This window comes from Sceloporus occidentalis, unplaced genomic scaffold (assembly GCF_023333645.1).
Source record: "Sceloporus occidentalis isolate IW3139 unplaced genomic scaffold, rSceOcc1.0.p SCAF_10, whole genome shotgun sequence".
Taxonomy (NCBI): Eukaryota; Metazoa; Chordata; class Lepidosauria; order Squamata; family Phrynosomatidae; genus Sceloporus; species Sceloporus occidentalis.
Genome location: NW_028316990.1, coordinates 7,650,530 through 7,667,462, shown reverse-complemented (window position 1 = coordinate 7,667,462; position 16,933 = coordinate 7,650,530). Strand labels below are relative to the sequence as shown.

The 16,933-nt window shown below is 44.5% G+C and overlaps 1 protein-coding gene across 3 annotated transcripts in view; it reads left to right on the top strand.

Annotated features, from left to right (window-relative positions):
• Nucleotides 1–1,788: 1,788 nt before the first annotated feature.
• LOC149305788 (uncharacterized protein KIAA0513-like) overlaps nucleotides 1,789–16,933 on the top strand; it is a 52,769-nt gene continuing 37,624 nt past the window's right edge. For 2 of the 3 annotated variants that reach the window (XM_089539664.1, XM_089539661.1), the window contains exon 1: nucleotides 1,789–1,903. The gene's annotated coding sequence lies outside the window, so the exon portion shown is untranslated. The remainder of the gene's footprint in view (nucleotides 1,904–16,933) is intronic. The other variant, XM_089539663.1, reaches the window with a different exon arrangement.

Genomic DNA, 16,933 nt, shown 5'->3' with positions numbered 1-16,933 from the left:
GTTCCCTTCTACACAACCATTGAAAGGACAGGAGCACTCTCCAATTTTCAATCTGGTGAGTCCCAAGAGCAATTGCTCTCCCTGCACCCTTAAATCTTGTTCAGTAGACCCGTATTCAAATCCCTTTCAACCATGGAAACCCACTGGGCGCCTTAAGTCACATACTCTCAGCCTTAGAAGGCAGCAATGGCAACTCTCCTCTGAAGAAATCTTGTCCAGAAAAACTTATTACAGGGTCTTCATAAGCCGGAAATCTAATACTAATGTTGTTGTTGTGTGTGCTTTCAAATCCTTTCCGAACACTTGAAGTTGGAAAGGACTTGAAGGCACACAGCAATTGTTGTTCATGGGGTTTTCTTGGCAAGTTTCTTCAAGGGGGGGGGGGGTTGCCATTGCTCTCCTCTGAAGATGAGAGAGTGACTTGCCCAAGGTCCCCAGTGGGTTTACATGTCTGAGCTCGGAGTCAAACTTTGAATGTTGTGCCCTAGTCCAACATTCAAATCACAGTATCACACTGATTTATTATTATTATTATTATTATTATTATTATTATAGTGAGTAGCTGCAATCGCTGAGCACAGAGGGTTATGAAACACTGAAACCTACAAATAGAAATTCAGCACCTCTGGGAAAAGAAAACAGTTGTGGTTTCACTGTTGGTCCGTGTTCTTGGCACTGACACTGGAATGGAGTTGTTAGAAATAGGATCACAATAACACAGTTGTGAAAAGCGACACTCCTTGGAACAGGCCACCTTATCCGACAATACACGGCCAGTTCCTGGGTTATTGGACAGAATCCCAAAGTGCTTGATGGGGCCAAAACTCCAGAGATGGTGAAACCAAAGAAGGATGAGGTTGCAGATATATTTAAGTTGGAGGCCTGAGTTAGCCTGAGTCAGGCTGCCACAGTGTAAACCGCAGAGAGCTCTTGTACTGTACCTCCAAATACTTAAACAGGGCTATCATGTCACACTTAACCCGCTCTTACTGTCAGTAAGTTCCTCCTAATGTTGAGATGGAATCTCTTTTCCTACAGCTTGCATCCATTGCTCTGGGTCCTTTTCTCTGGAGCAGCAGAAAACAAGCTTGCTCCCTCCTCAATATGACATCCCTCCCAATATTTAAACAGGATTATCCTATCACCTCTTCACCTTCTCTTCTCCAGGCTAAACATCCCCAGCTCCTTAAGTTGCACCTCATAGGGCACTTCTCAGCATCCTTTTTGAATTGTGGTGCCCAGAACTGGAGATATTATTCCAGGTGGGGCCTGACCAAAATTATTACTGCCCTTGGTCTAGACGCTATACTTCTGTTGATGCAGCAGCCCAGACTCCTTAGAGGATGGTTTCCAGGGCCTTCACCCTTTTGGGGGCCTTCCTTTGGACATGCTCCAGCTTCTCAGCATCCTTTTGGAACTGTGGGGCCCAGAACTGGACACAGGATTCTGGGAGCTGAAGGCCAAGGACCCGGAGGACCAAAAGTTTGGGAATGGCTGCATTAGAGGGAGAGGAGGTGTGCTGGGTTTCCAAGGTGGCAAGCTGAGCCCTCAGAAGGAAGGAAGGAAGGAAGGAAAGCAAACAAGCAAAGCAAGCAATCCAGCCTGCTGGCCCTGTGCGTAAAGGCGCACAGTCCCCTTCCTCCTCCAATCCTTTGGCTGGCGTTGGAGGCGCGGCTGCAAAGGAGGCAGAGGCAGGCTCTCCTCCTGCTGCCGGCTTCCCCAGCTCCTCCTCTGGGCCTCTTCGATGCTTCCTCCCCCGGTTGCAGCTCCGAGCCTGCGCCTTTCCAGTTTGCAAAGCAGCAGCAGAGGAGAAGGAAGCAGCAGAGGAGGAGGAGGAAGGCTGCAGAAAGCCCAGCTTGGAAGAAGAGATGGTGAGAGGTGCACTGGGGAAACCTGATTTTTGGTGAGTTTCTGCAGTTGTTGGGGTGCTTAGAGGGCCCCTCATTTTTTTTCCAGAGACTTTTTCCCAAGCTCAGGTGGGCTTGGTTGGATTTGCTGCATGCCCAGCGCACCCCCCACCCCTGGGCATGTGCAGAGTGCCTTTCCTTCACAGCTGACTGGAGCTTCTGGAAGCAGGAGTGGAAGGGTCACCTTTCAGCAAAGAGCCCAACCTCTTTTTCCTTTGCTTCTAATATGTCTACACTGCAGGATGGAAGGCTGTTTGATATCGCTTTAACTGCCAAGCCTCAATGCTAGGGAGTTGTAGCTTAAGGAGATGTTTAGTTTTCTCTGTCAGAGAGCTTTGGTGCCACTACACATCCCATCCGCCTCTTCCTTTTCCTCTGTGTCTACACTGCAGGGTGAAGACAGTTTTTTAACTGCCAGGGTTCACTATGGAGTGCTGGGAGTTGTAGTTTTCCCAAGATGTTTAGCCTTCCCTGGAGGAGAGCTCTGGTGCCACTACAAACTACGAATCCCAGACTCCAGAGGATGGAGTCAGAGTGGTGTCAAACTGCATTCATTTTGCATGATGGCAGCAGAGGTCCATTGGAGTCAGTGGGAAAGTGAGATATTTGCTCTTTTTAATTTGCTTTTGGTTTTAATTTCATTCATAGGAGGCCTGTTTCTTCTCTCCTCTCTCAGCTGGAAATGTGTTTCTGAGGCTGGTCCAGATCCCTCTTGTCTTTATATCCTCCCTTGTGATATAAAGACAAGAGAGATCTGGACCAGGTCAGTTGGTTTGCTGGATAAGAGACTTCTTCTAAGCATATACAGAATGCCTTTCCTTTCCTCTGAAGGGCTCTATAGTCAGTGGAAGCTTGATACAGGCTGAGTTATCCTTATCCAAAACAGTTGGAAGCAGAAGTCTTTTCGATTTAGAAGTTTTTCGGGTTTTGGAATATGTGCATGCGATATCTTGGAGATGGGAAACATGAAAATTAATGTATGTTTTGCATACATTTTGTACACAAGGCTTCAAGGTAATTGCATACACCATATTTTAAATAAGTTTGTGTCAGAAACAAAGTTGTGTACATTGAATTATCAGAATGCAAAAGTGTCAGTATCTCACCCGTCCAGGTGGACAGTTTTGGAATATTTCAGATTTTGGAAATCTGGATATTTTAGCATTTTATAGTGTGGTGTTTTATCGTTCGTTTTTTATTACATATAGTCTGATGTGTACCACTCTTTGGTGGAAAGGGCATTATAAGTAAACATTGTTGTTATTGTTATTAGGAAGACTCAACACATAACAATGTTGTTAGCTGGCTATAAGGTGCTACAGGGCAGTTTGCAACATTTTCGTACCTGCAAGCCATGGTCATCTTTTGTGCAAGAAGGTGTCCAGATTTAGGGAATGTTGTCTCTCTAGATATAGTTTGGCTAGCCTTGCTTGAGTGAAGTGGAAATGTCTTCAGAGTTGCATTATTCCTTTGCTGTTTCCGGAGACGGAAAAGTGTTTTGTTATTTTACTAGCAGGCACATTTTTGGCACAATAGAGGTAGCTATGCCAGTGGGGTTTAGGGGACGGTATGGGTTTGGAGGGCTGCACCTCTTCCCGGGTTTTTATTTTTTGCCCTCAGATACCCCCTCCCCAGCATCCACAAGGGGCATGGGGCAATTGCGCCAAGTTTTTGCCCTTTCAGAGCCATTTTGGCTTTTTTTTTCCCCAACAGGAAATACCGTAACCTGTCAGTTAACTTCTGGCTCACTTCTTTTAAGCCCTGTACAGATGTGCAAAATAACATTCGACTGGAGTTCAGTTTCGCCTACTTGGGCTGCATCTACACTGCATCATTAATCCAATTTAATCCAAGTTAAAACAGTAATCCACATCCAAAACAGCTGGAGGACCAAAATTTGGGCACCACCGACATAGACTTGCGATTTGCTGGACCTAAATACCAATAGGAGCCTGCATGGTGTAGTGATTTGAGTGTTGGACTATGACTCCAGAGACCAAGGTTCGATTCCCAGCTCAGCCACGAAACCCACTGGGTGACCTTGGGCAAGGCACACTCTCTCAGCCTCAAGGGAAGGCCATGGCAAACCTCCTTGCCAAGAAAGCCCCATGATAGGCTTGCCTTAGAGTTGCTGTAAGTCAGAAATGGCTTGAAGGCACACTGAAACAAACACAAAATGCCCTGAAAGCACCAGATCCCATCTGCTTTCAGAGGTAGGAACCTGCAAAACCACCTCTGGGGCTTCCTTGCTTCTACAAAGTCCCTCTCAGGTTAAAAGGATTTTTCTAGAGGCTCTGACTGTGGCTTTTGTTCTCTTGCTCACCTTTCACTCCTGATTAGTTTTAATAGGTGCAAATTGCCTTTGATCTTGCTAAAGTTCTTTTATCTCTCCTGGCTGTTGTTTGACTTGGCTGGCAATGGGGTTTTTTTGGGGGGAGGGAAGGAGACAGAGAAGGGATCCTGGAGGTATTAGCTAGCAAGTAGGACAAGAAGGGAGCCAGCTTGGTGTAGTGTTTTGAGCCTTGCACTAGGACTCTGGGGAGGCCAGGGTTCAAGTCTCCGCTTGAGAGACCTGCCACACTGCAGAAATAAAGCAGTTTGACACCACCTTAGCTGTCATGGCTCCATCTTCTGGAATCCTAGGACTTATAGTTTGGTGAGGTATCCAGCCTGGTCATTCAGAGAACTCTGGAGCCTCACCAAGCTACAAATCCCAGGTTTGTGTAGGATGGACTCGTGGCAGTTAAAGTGGTCCCAAGCTTCTTTATTTCTGCAGTATGGATACACCCTTGGCCATGCAGATCCACTTTGGACAAGTCACACACACTCAGCCTTGGAGAAAAGCACAGGAACAAATTTTGTCTAGAAAACCGTGTTGGGTTTGCTGTACATTGGAAACAACTTGAAGACACACACCGACAAAAAGAAATAAGAATGCCTTATTCTGAGGTCATTTGCCAGTGCCACCTTCTGTGGCTGAGAAAATGTGACTTGCCCAAGGTTCAAATCCCTGCTTGGGAAATCTGCCACACTGCAGAAATAAAGCAGTTTCACACCACTTTAATTATTGTGGCTCCATCTTGTAAATCCTGGGACTTATAGTTTGGTGAGGTATCGAGCCTGATCTGTTGGAGAGCTCTGGGGCCTCACCAAACTACAAATCTTAGGATTTTGTAGGAGAGAGTCACGATAGTTAAAGTGGATAGTGTCATGGCTGTTAAAAGTGGTGTCAAACTGCTTTATCTCTGCAGTTTGACACCACTTTAACTGGTAACCCAAAGGCTAAACAGGGATTTGAACCCTGTCTCCCAACAAACTCAAACCACTATGGCACCCTGGCTCTCAAAATGACCTGTGCCTGCAAAGACCGAGCCCCCTTTCTGTTGTTCCTCCACTTTCTCTGTATAAAAAAGGCCAACCCTAACTTTCTAGGCTTTGCTCACACGGCTCAGATTCCAGCCTGGAGAAATCCTGGGTCCAAACATTAATATACCTTTGTGGGTTTTGCTAATAATATCTTGTTTCTTTTGCCTCTCAAATGCTGGAGGCAAAGGCAGACAGAAGCATACGATGCACACAAAGTCGGAGCTCTGTTCAATATTCCCTTAGATGCCTGACTCTCTGTTCTTCTTTTGAAAGACTTTGTTTTTCTTTTCAAAGCCGAACCTCCTAGATCATTATAGTTTGCCCATAAGAACAGCATCGTCTTCAAGACACCTGAGGACACCCATTTAAGATGTAGTGTGTTGTTGAGACTGAGGAGGCGGATGCATCTACGCTGTAGAAATAATGCAGTTTGACACCACTTTAGGTAATGCAGCTCCTTCCAAACTGGGATCTGCAGTTTTACAAGGTTTTTAGCCTTCTTTATCAAAGAGTACTCATAGCTCATAAACCTACAAATCTTGTAGTACAGTACCATGGCAGTTAAAGTGGTGTCAAGCTGCATTGTTTCTACAATGTGAACAGACCCTTGGTCCTTATAGGGCATGACTTCTAGACCTTTGTCGGATGAAGAAGCCAGTGAAGCTTCAAAAGCTTGCATGATGTCTTTTATGCTTGGCCCAGTAAGCACAAAAATGTTCTTTATTAAATAAGTGTTCAGAGCATTTAGAAGGCAAATAGCTAAAATAATAAAATACCAGAAAGTATATACAATTAAAACAGACAAACATAAAGAAGGTCATTCAAGTGTTGGTCCAGTAAAGGTATCGCTGCTTTGTGGAATTGGGATTTGGCTTTATTTTGCCGCATGGCCAACGTGGCTACTCCTGAATACATTTACATTGTGTTCCAGGCCTCTTCCTCTCCAAACACACATACACACCTGGCACTTCCCACATTGTAGCAAATGCGCTGCCCAAGGTGTAATGCAATTTGTCTTTCAAAGTCTGTTTATAAATCTGGAAGGAAGCGTACTTTGGGTTAGAAAGGAGACCTGTAGGGAGTCTTCCTGTCCCTGGGTTTCTTGCTTTGTTCTTGAGCCAGACTCCTTTCCAAATATTCATTCCCAGCGAATGCACCCAGAGAAGCAGGCTGCTTTCTCAGCAGGAATGCCTAAAGGTTTCTGTCTCCGCTCTACCTTTTATGCCTGTGGCAAGAGAATACTGTTGCCCCTCTGTATCCGCTAATTTTCTATCCATGGATTCAAGTGTCCGTGGCTTGAAAATATTTAAAGAATATATAAGTTCCAAAAAGCAAGGGTGGATTTTGTTATTTTATATAAGGGACAGCATTTTACTGTGGCATCTAATGACACTTGAGTATCCATGGATTTTGGTATCCATAGGGGCTCCTGGAACCAAGTCCTAGTGGATACCAAGGGCCCACTATAAGAATAAGAATAAGAATACCCCATTGTATTTCATGGGACTTGAGCATCCATGGATTTTGGTGTCCACTGGGATCCTGGAACCAAATCCCAGCGGATAACAAAGGCCTACTGTAATAATAATAAGAATATGAATAAGAATAAGAATACCCCATTGTATTTAATGAGACTTGAGCATCCACAGATTTTGGTATCCACCTGGCTGAGCAGGGATTCGAACCCTGGTCTCCTGGGGTCATAGTCCAACAGTTAGGACAACACACCTTTTCTTTTCCTATTGCAAAAAGACTTACCAAGAATAAAAATATAAACATGAGTCCCCTATATTGGAAGAAAAGTGGAATATAAGTAGATAAAATAAATACAAACATTTGCCATCTGTGCCATTCAATAGTCAGAAGATGAGGCTGCTGTAACTCCACATGAATATGTATTTTGTAGATGCCACTTTCAATAAGATGCATTCATTTAGATATGTTGTTGTTGTGTGCCTTACAGTCGTTTCCAACTTATGGCGACCCTAAGGCAAACAAATGCGGGTTTGTTCAATTTTTTGTTCGGGTTAAACCTGAATGTCATCTGAAAAACAACCTGCAAATTAAGGTTGTTTTCAGTTTAAATTTAGTTTCTGCACGGGATTCGTCTCATCTGATAAACTCTTTAGGCCTTTTAAGCTGGATCACAAATCGGTTTGAACCGGTTCAAATGACCCTGGTTCCCACTTGAAGCGATTCGCTGAAGCGATTCAGAGAGGGAGGCCATGTGCTAGAGCCATTTAACCCACGTCTTTTTGGATAAATCGATTCCGCGCAAGTGTGAACCAGATGTGGATCAGAATCGATTTAAATTGGCCCTTCGACCGGTTGGAGCGGGTCCATTTTGAACCAATTCATTCTTGAATAGGAACCACAAGTGGGTTATTTTACAGGGAAAAAATGCGATCGGGGCAAATGTAGTGGGAACCATGCTCCACTCTTGAATCGATCCATCGATTCGGATCGCAAACCACTTTTTTTGTAAGTGGGAATGAGGTCTTAGTCTCAAAGATGCTTCAAGATCTCTCCACATATGCATTTTAACCAGTGTTCTTGATGGTAAGGATGGCATTCATGAATTTTTGTGTTGGGCAGAACAGCAATATTGCCAGCTTGAATTGAGTAAACCGTTCCCCTTGGGTTTGGGCTAAAAGGATGCCTTTGAATGAGGCGCACTCTTGCCAAGGGAACTGCTTGCCACTTGGAAATGTTCAGAGCCAAACTGTGATGCTCATACAGATTTTGTCGCGGCTAAGCTTGTCGATACCCCTTGCAGTTTGCAATAAGTCTGCCAGAAATGAGGATTGTCTCTTCTGTCCTTCCGACTGTATTGCATTATGCTCTTTCTCGGCATATTTGTCCCCGCTTTGTGATCACGCAGCTGGAAAAAAAGGGTTTTCCATCTGTTTAATTCTCCTTCACTCTAAGGATGGTGAGGAGAGGAGGGGGAGAATATCATAAAATGCTTGCTCTATCTTCTAACCAATTGCATCAAACTCCAGGACCAAGATGCTGGGATTATTAAGTTTCCCCCCCCCTTTAAATGTGTTGTTTTTGCAAAGATCATGCATCCACGGAAAGAGGCATCATCCTCTTTTCCTTTATTTTTTCTTCTTTTACTCCCTCCACTCTGTTGTCACTAGTGCAGCTCTTAGCCTAGATACTCAACTCTCCAATGGTTTGAGGATTGCATTGCTGCCGTTGGTCATCTCTCTCTTGCACAAAAAAGATGGGAATGTGGTGCAAGACTGGAGGAAACTGGAGCAGCGCATAGGCTGCTGGGGGGGCAGAGTTAATAGCCAGAACAAGGCGATGTGTGTATATGTGTGTAAAGGCTAGCAGCAGCAGTTAGCCCCAGCAAAGGATTTTAAAGTATAATTGCATTGGGTTCAACGGTTTTTGACAAAAGTAGCATCCCCCCCACGCACCCCAGTGTCGGAGTTTATTGCAAGATGAAATGCGCCTTGGTTTGAGGATCTGTTTATGAGGCTTGTTTCAGAGTGAGACAGTTGACCCTCTGTATCCACATATTCTTTATCCGTGGATTCAACCATCTAAGGCTTGAAAATATTCCAAGAAATACACATTCCAAAACGCAAACCTTGGTTTTGCCATTTTATATAAGGGACACCATTTTACTGTGCCACTGTGTTTCATGGGACTTAAGCATCCACTAATTTTGGTATCCATAGGGGTCCTGGAACCAAACCCCAGCGGATACCAAGGACCCACTGTGATAGTAGTAGTGGTAGTAGTGATGATGATGATGATGATGATGATGATGATGATGATGATGATGATGATGATGATGATAATAATAGCCCATTCTATATAATGGGACTTGACCATCTACAGATTTTGGTATCCATGGGGAGTCCTGGAACCAAACCCCAGTGGATACCAAGGGTCTACTGTACATTTAAAACAGCCACAAAGTCATTTAAAAGAAGAAAGTAGAAAGATCATTAGAATTGCCTTCAACTCTGGCAACTTTATCCTTTTTGTCAAAACCCCGCTGGAATTAGAAGCTTCCATACAATTTCTCTATTTTATTTTATTCTGTTTTTGATGCCCTTTTGCTCCTGTCAGGGGCCTGGGATGTCAAACCGCAGCTTTCTTGCGGCTGAGTTCTCTGTGTGTCATAAGGAAGTGCAAGTCCCTTGCTGTTTCACGAGGTTCAACTCTTCCCAAAGATCACGCTGCCCAGGTTGCCCCAGGCGCTGAACGGATGATGAAATAAAAAGGTTATTTCTGGCTTCGAGTCCCATCAGCAACGTGAGCTTGTTCTGAACAAGCGGCACTTTTGAAGCTGCACCTGCCACAGCGCATGGTGGATTCAATTGCATTGTGGTTTACAGGGCCAGAGCTTGGGGAAGTGACTATTTTGAGACAACAGAACTGGAAGGCCACTTCTGGATTGGAAAAATCTACTGCAAAAGCAGTTTTGGAGAGGTTCCAGATTTGCACATTGCCCACCGTTGCTGGGGACCCTGTGATAGATCAGTGTTGTTGTTGTTGTTGTTGTGTGCCTTCAAGTTATTTCTGCTTTATGGTGACCCTAAGGCAAACCTTTCATGGGGTTTTCTTGGCAAGTTTCTTCAGAGGGGGTTTGTCATTGCTATCCTCTAAGGCTGAGAGATTATGACTTGCCCAGGAGTGAGTTTACACAGCTGAGCAAGGATTCGAACCCTGGTCTCTAGAGTCTTATTCCAGCAGTCATGCCACTACTCCACGCGGGATCCTTAGATACAAACAATGTCCTTAGATGCAACAGATCCTTAGATGCAACCAATGTGGCTGCCTCTTCTTTCTTTTGTTTGGAGGACCCTATGCTGCTATCTATCTCTCTTTTTTACAGAGAGGGAAATTTTCATGGACACATACATTTTTGTGGGGGTTTTGGGCTCTGTGGCCATTTTCTAGAAGAGTTTATTCCTGATGTTTCCTCAGCATCCATGGCTGGCATCTTCAGAGAATGTTGGTATGGATGTGACTGGTGTGTGTGTGTATACCACTCTCTTCCATGCCAGCCATAGATGCCAGCGAGACATCAGGAACAAACTCTTCTAGGATATGGCCACGTTGCCCGAAAAAAACCACAAAAATCTATGGATGCCGGCTATGAAAGCCTTCGGCTTCACATTCCATGGACACCTTTGCCTTTCAGGGTTATTATTGGCGCCGGAGAGCTCAGAACTGGGCCAGAGCTTCTTACTTTTTAAAAAGCAAGATGCGTAGCCTTTGTCCTCAGATGCGTGCTTGCAAAAGAAAATGATGCCTCCAGATGCTTTGATGTGTCAGCAGTGAGACGCTGACATGAGCGGGCGGCTGACGGAATCGGCTGCATTGACGCCGATGGGAGCACAATGCAGGTGGAAGGGGCTCACATTTGTCCTTTTAACATTATACAATTATAGTGCTATATTCCACTTGAGCTGCCATGGCAACATCCTTTGGGATTCTGGGGCTTGTAGTTTAGTGGGGCCCAAGAGCTCTCTTGGGGTAGTGGTTTGAGCATTGGATTATGACTCTGGAGACGAGGGTTCGAATCCTGGCTCGGTAATGCAAACCCAGTGGATTAGCTTAGTCAGGTCACACTCTTTCAGAGGATGGCTATGGCAAATCTCCTCTGAAGAAACCTGCCAAGAAAACCTCATGATAGGGTTGCCATATGTTGGAAACAACTTGAAGGCAAACAACAACAACAACAAAGAGCTCTCTTTCCTAAACTGCAAGTCCCAGGATGCCATAGGCTGTTGCCATGGCATTTAAAGCAGAATGACAGTGCTGTAACAGGGTAGTGTAATAATAGTAATAATAATAATAATAATAATATATTTATATCCTGCCTCTCCAACAGGATCGAGGCGGCTTACAACATTGATAAAATTCATACAAAAAAATACAATAAAGCACATCCCATTATCTCTTCCCTCCTAAAATAACACATGATCATACTTCTATAGCAATAATAAAACACCACAATAAGTTCCATTATGAATGCTCTTTTATTTCTTTTTTATTATTTTAAATAAAATTCATTCATTAAAAAAAAACCAAACCAGGAATGAACACAATGAATGTAGATCAACCTCACAAAAACGTTGGCAAATTCTTACATAGCCCATAAGGCATGAGTGACCTTATACTGATCTTGAAATGCAAAGTAAATTTCCCCGCAGTTATTTGTTCTATTGGATTAATCCTTTCCGTAGGTCAATAGAATATTACTTCTTTCCTCATTGACTTGATTTACATAGGAAATAAATAGGAACCGTGTAACCTCAAAGATATTATTATCTTTCTGTTCTTTTGCTTGTCTTACTTGCCACGTTAGTTTTTCTGATAGTGATAAATTCAAAACCTTTTTAGAAGTAGGTCTAAACTGGGTGCTATGGGGTCTTCCAATTGCTGGCAATAACCACCTCTAAATAAATTTAGTAATGCCAGTCTTGGATTGAATGTAATGTGGCATTCCATCATCTGCTCTTTTATTTTTGATGCCTTGATTTTTGCAGGGGCTCTGGAAAAATGCATTGGAGATCAAAGTTCCCATGGCTCTCTTTTGCGCTCCTAGGTATCTAGTTTGGGAATCAGTGCATTGAGGAAAGAATGTCCAAAAAAGCCTGAGCAGGCCTTAAGTTCATCTCCTCCCTGCTTTTCTGGTTGGGTGCCTTGGCTGTGTCCAGGATCTCTATGCGCGCACCGTTTGCAGAAGGAGGTCAGGAGATAAGGCATGATTTACTGCCACTGAGAGCAATGCACTTGAAGATATGTTGGCATTCCGGCTCTGAACTTGCTCAGGCATTATGGGCTTCGGTGCATAATATCGGCAAGGTTCCTCTTCGGACAGGATGTGTGCTTTGTCTCTTTGGCGAACACCTTGTGAAAGTCAAACCTTCTTGTCCACTTTGTCTCCTCCACCAAACAGGTAGATGATGGTTCCTTTTCTTTCTCAATTAACTCAGGTCCAAAACACACTGCAGAAATAATCCAGTCTGAGACTGCTTTTACTACTCTGGCTCAGTGCTAGGGAATCCTGGAGATTGTAGTTTATTGTGGCACCAAAGTGGTGTCCCTTATATAAAATGGAAAATCAAGGGTTACTGTCTGGAATTTATAATTTTTTTGAATATTTCCAAACCGTGGATGTTTGAATTCGTGGATAAAAAATCCGTGGATAAGGAAGGCTGACTGTACATTTTCTTCTCTTTTTTACAGGCTTTCCTAAACTCAGTACCTAAACTTCAGGGTTCCTTTGCTTAAAATAGAAGCCTTGTGTGCTTCTTCCTCATTGCCAACTTGTTGCCTGGCCATACCTTTTTAGTGTTGCTCAGCCGCCCATGTCCCAGTTTTCATTTGTGAAATGTTGGTGGTATTGCTTCCTAACTGATATGTTTTAAAAGCTTTTGTTGCAAGTGGCTTCATCAGTCACAGGGCAGGCTTGCAGGAGCTCTTTTCGGAGGCTTGATGTTCACACCAGAAAGAGAAACCAGACTTTTAAACTGAGTAAGAAGAGAGGAAAGTATCTTTTTGCAGGTCACATCCTGTATTTCTTCGTTCCAGAAGAGGAACCAAAGGCACAGAACTCTTCTTGTTTTCCTGGTGGCAAGATCATACCCTCCAACTAAGCCTGCAACGTATGTGGCCTTGCATCATCAGAGAGTAGTCAAGATGACAGAAACTATTAATAAGGAAGAATACACAAATAAAGACTGCAGCCGTTTGCTTTAGCCTGCGTTTTCTCTTCATCAGAATTAAGTCCTTCATCTCTCCTTGAGCCTGGCTTCCTCTCAGAAGGAGTCTGCAAAAAGGTTGGCACAGATCCCCATTCGCTGCTCTTTTTGGCACATCAGAGTTTGCTGGCGGGATGTACCTACAGGGCTTTGCATCTGGGTAGCTGTGAGCTGCCTTTGATTCGAAGTCCATTTGCAAGCCTGTTTATGTACAGAGAGTAAATGGAAGAGAGAAACCCTTGGACAAATCGCAGTTTAGCCATGAAATCCCACTGGATCATATTGGGCAAGGCACTCTCTCTCTCTCAGCATCAAAGGAAGACAAAAGCAAACCCACCTTGTGATAGGTTTACCTTAGGGTCACCATAAGTCGGAAACAACTTGAAGGCACACAACAATAATAGGTTTTGCCTATTCAAGACCAAACCACCTCAGGGATTACAACATGGATAGTGCATAACAATCCACGGTTGTGGAGGAAAATCTGCCTTCTCCTCCGGCTTCTGTGCCACGAAACTCAGAGAAAGGGATATACAGTATAATCCCTGCCAGTTCCAAAGTTTTGGCCCTAGTAAAGTTTTGACCCAGGTAAACTTGGCCCTCCTATCCCATTGGATGTCAGGTAATCCTATTTGGATCAGCCAAGGGTGCATCTCTACACTATAGAAATAATGCAGTTTGATACCACATAAGTGCTGCAGCTCCATCCTACAGAATCCTGGGACTGGTAGCTTTACAAGGTTTTTCTGCTTTCTCTGCCAAAGAGTTCTGGTGCCTCACCGAATGACGAATCCCAGGATCCTGTAAGATGGAGCCATGGCAGTTCAAGTGGTGTCAAACTGCATTATTTCTACAGTGTAGATGCACCCTGGCTTTCTGTACAGAGGGCCCTATGGATTTGGGATGCTTGCCTCTGGGTTGCAAGAGGTCTTCAGCTTCAAAGATACACTCAGATCTGTGCAAGGTGCACTGTTTGAGGCTGCATTTTTGGTTGGCCAATGAAGGTATCGCTAGTGGATTTTGGATGTTGTACTTTGCTACATGGCCAACGCAGCTACCCCTGGATATGTTTGAGGCTATGTGAGGCCTTATTGGGCCATGCCCAGCTGAAGCGCAAAGATGAGTGGCCGCCGCTTCGTTTCCTGCCTGACTGCCGCTAATTATTTTTTATGAGCGAATAAAGTTTGGTGGAATGATGAAAATAGGAAACAGGCTGCTGCTCTGGATGTTTGATTGATTTCCCAGAGGAAGCCAAAAGTGGTTGCGCACAGAGAAGGGAAAAAGTGAGGTAGCAGAGCATCACCAAAGAAATAGAAATGTTGAGTGATGATTCTGCTCCCGCTGGAAGAAATTGCTCATCTGTCCATGTGCGCATGGAGCTCAAATGTTTTTTGCATTCCCAGGAGCTAAGTTCTGATCTTCCAGGTGTTTTGGACCTCAGCTCCCAGAAGCCTCATCCATCTTTCAATGGTCTGGGATTCTGGGAACTGAAGTCCAAAATACTTCGAAGGCCAGAGTTTGGGAATCACTGGGGAGGCATTGGAGAGAAAGAAATGTTAAGCATTGTGTGTAATGTGGGTGGGCCAGCATAGTGTAGTAGTTTGAGCATTGGATGGAGACCAGGGTTCAGTTCCCTGCTCAGCCATGAAACCCACTGGGTGACCCTGGGCAAGTCACACTCTCTCAGCCTCAAGGGAAGGCAACGCAAAACTTCCCTGAACAAATTTTGCGAGGAAAACCCCAGGATAGGTTTGCCTTACGGTTGCCATAAGTTGGGAACGACTTGAAGGCACACAACACTCACACCTCCTATGGAATCCTGGGATTTCCCTTTGGCAAAGAAGGCTAAATATCTCACAAAACTACAGATCCCAGAATCCCATAGCCTGGAACCATGGCAGTTAAAGCGGTGTCAAGCTGCATTATTTCTGCAGTGCCGACGCAGATTCAAGCACGTGCCTTTGTTTTAGCGTAACAGAAGGCAGAAAAACACTTGAATTTGTACCATAGATATATAGGCAGGAGTCAGCTGTGTTGGCTGGAAGTGAGCAAAAGCCGCAATGTGTTTGGATGAGTGTGCTTTCAATCTGCGGGAGTGGAATGTTGCACAAACCCTGCTGCTGAAACAGAGTGAGTTGATCTCAGGCTGGGAAGGTGATGTACAAACAATGTACAAACAATGTGCAGGGGCTAGGCTTTTCTCTGCCTCAACAGGGTTCAAACCACGAAATGGCTTAGGGATTTTTATAGGAGCAGATGGTCCCTCTTGGATGCATGTTTACTGCCTTGCATTGGAAATGCATGGCTATGTGCCTTGCTTGTAGACCCTCGTCTATGAAATGCTTTAAAACCGGGTTGGGCGACTGCAAAGCAGGCCGAGGCCATTACCTTGTATCCCGTCGTCCACACTATTGCTCCAGCTGTGAGCAGAAGTTATGTCGTATAGATTTTTGTGGGTTTTTCAGGCTATGGGGCCATGTTCTAGAAGAGTTTATTCCAGGTGTTTCACCAGCATCTGTGGCTTTGGCATCTTCAGAGAATGCTGGCATGGACGAGAGAGGGGTGTATATTTATCTCTGAAGATGCCAGCCACAGATGCTGGTGAAACGCCAGGAATAAAACTCTTCTAGAACATGGCCACATAGCCCAAAAAACCCACAGAAATCTACGGATGCTAGCCATGAAAGCCTTCGACTTCACATTACATCATATACAGTAATTTGACTGAGAAATGGTTTCTTTTTATCATAGTTTTAGCTTGCTTTCTGGGGCCTGGGGATTCAAAACCGCCAAATATTTGGGATGAGTTGGGTGTCTTTTGTGCAGTTCTTGGCTTTATTTTGGTATTGCGGTTCTTCGGTTGGTTTAATGCCACCCCAGGAGTCAGGAGTTATTTTTTCCTCTCTGGCTTCCTTTCCTTTTATTGCAATGGATGATGTTTGCCAGAGATGTGTCGCCTCTTGAATTGCACCCGGAAGAAGGAAGTGGCTGCCACCCAGCTCATTCCTGATAAGATTTCCTTTTCTTTTCTCTCCTCTCTGGCTCCCCACCACCTTTTTCTAAATGTCACTGAACATGAGTCACTGGGAGTATAATTCTCCTCCTCTGACGTGTTGGCACCAGATTTTCTGGCTGATTCTCCCTCCTGCAAGACAAAGAGGAGGAGGATTTGGGGGGGCTTTGCATTCGGATCATCTGTGCTCAAATGCTTTGTTGATCCTGGGCTTAGCGTGGAGTCATCTCTCTCTTTTTTTGTTCTTGCAAGTTTGAAAGCTGGCAGAATATCCATGCCAGCTGTGCCAAGCAGACTGCAGTGAAGTGGGAGGCTAGGGGAGCCCATCCATGGCACTGGCAATGTACTTTGTGTCCAGGATGGTCTCCAACCTAGTTACTTTGGGATTCAACCGAGGAGGGCAAAAAAAATCACTAAAAATTAATGAAATAGAAAAATAGCCAATATGTTTAATACCTAGAATGTCTGGACATGAAATAAGAGGAAAGGACTGTTTTTGTGACAGATAACAGAACAGGTCAAAGACTCATGGCTCTTCCTGGGCCTCATTCCCACTTAAGAAAAAAGTGGTTTGCGATCTTATGGCAGCCCTAATGTGAACCTATCATGGAGTTTTCTTGGCAGTTTTCTTCCAAGGGGGTTTGCCATTACCATCCTCTGAGGCTGAGAGAGTGTGACTTGCCCAAGGTCACCCAGTGGGTTTCCATGGTCGGGTGGAGATTCGAACCCTGGTCTCGAGAGTCATAACCCAATGTTCAAACTACATCGCACTGGTTCTTGGGCTTTCTTAGGCAAGGAATACTCAGATAGTTTTCCCCCCAGTACCTTCTTCTGAAATATAGCCTCCAGCACTTGGTATTTGTTGGCAGACTCCCATCCAAGTCCTCACCAGGACTGACCCTGCTTAGCTT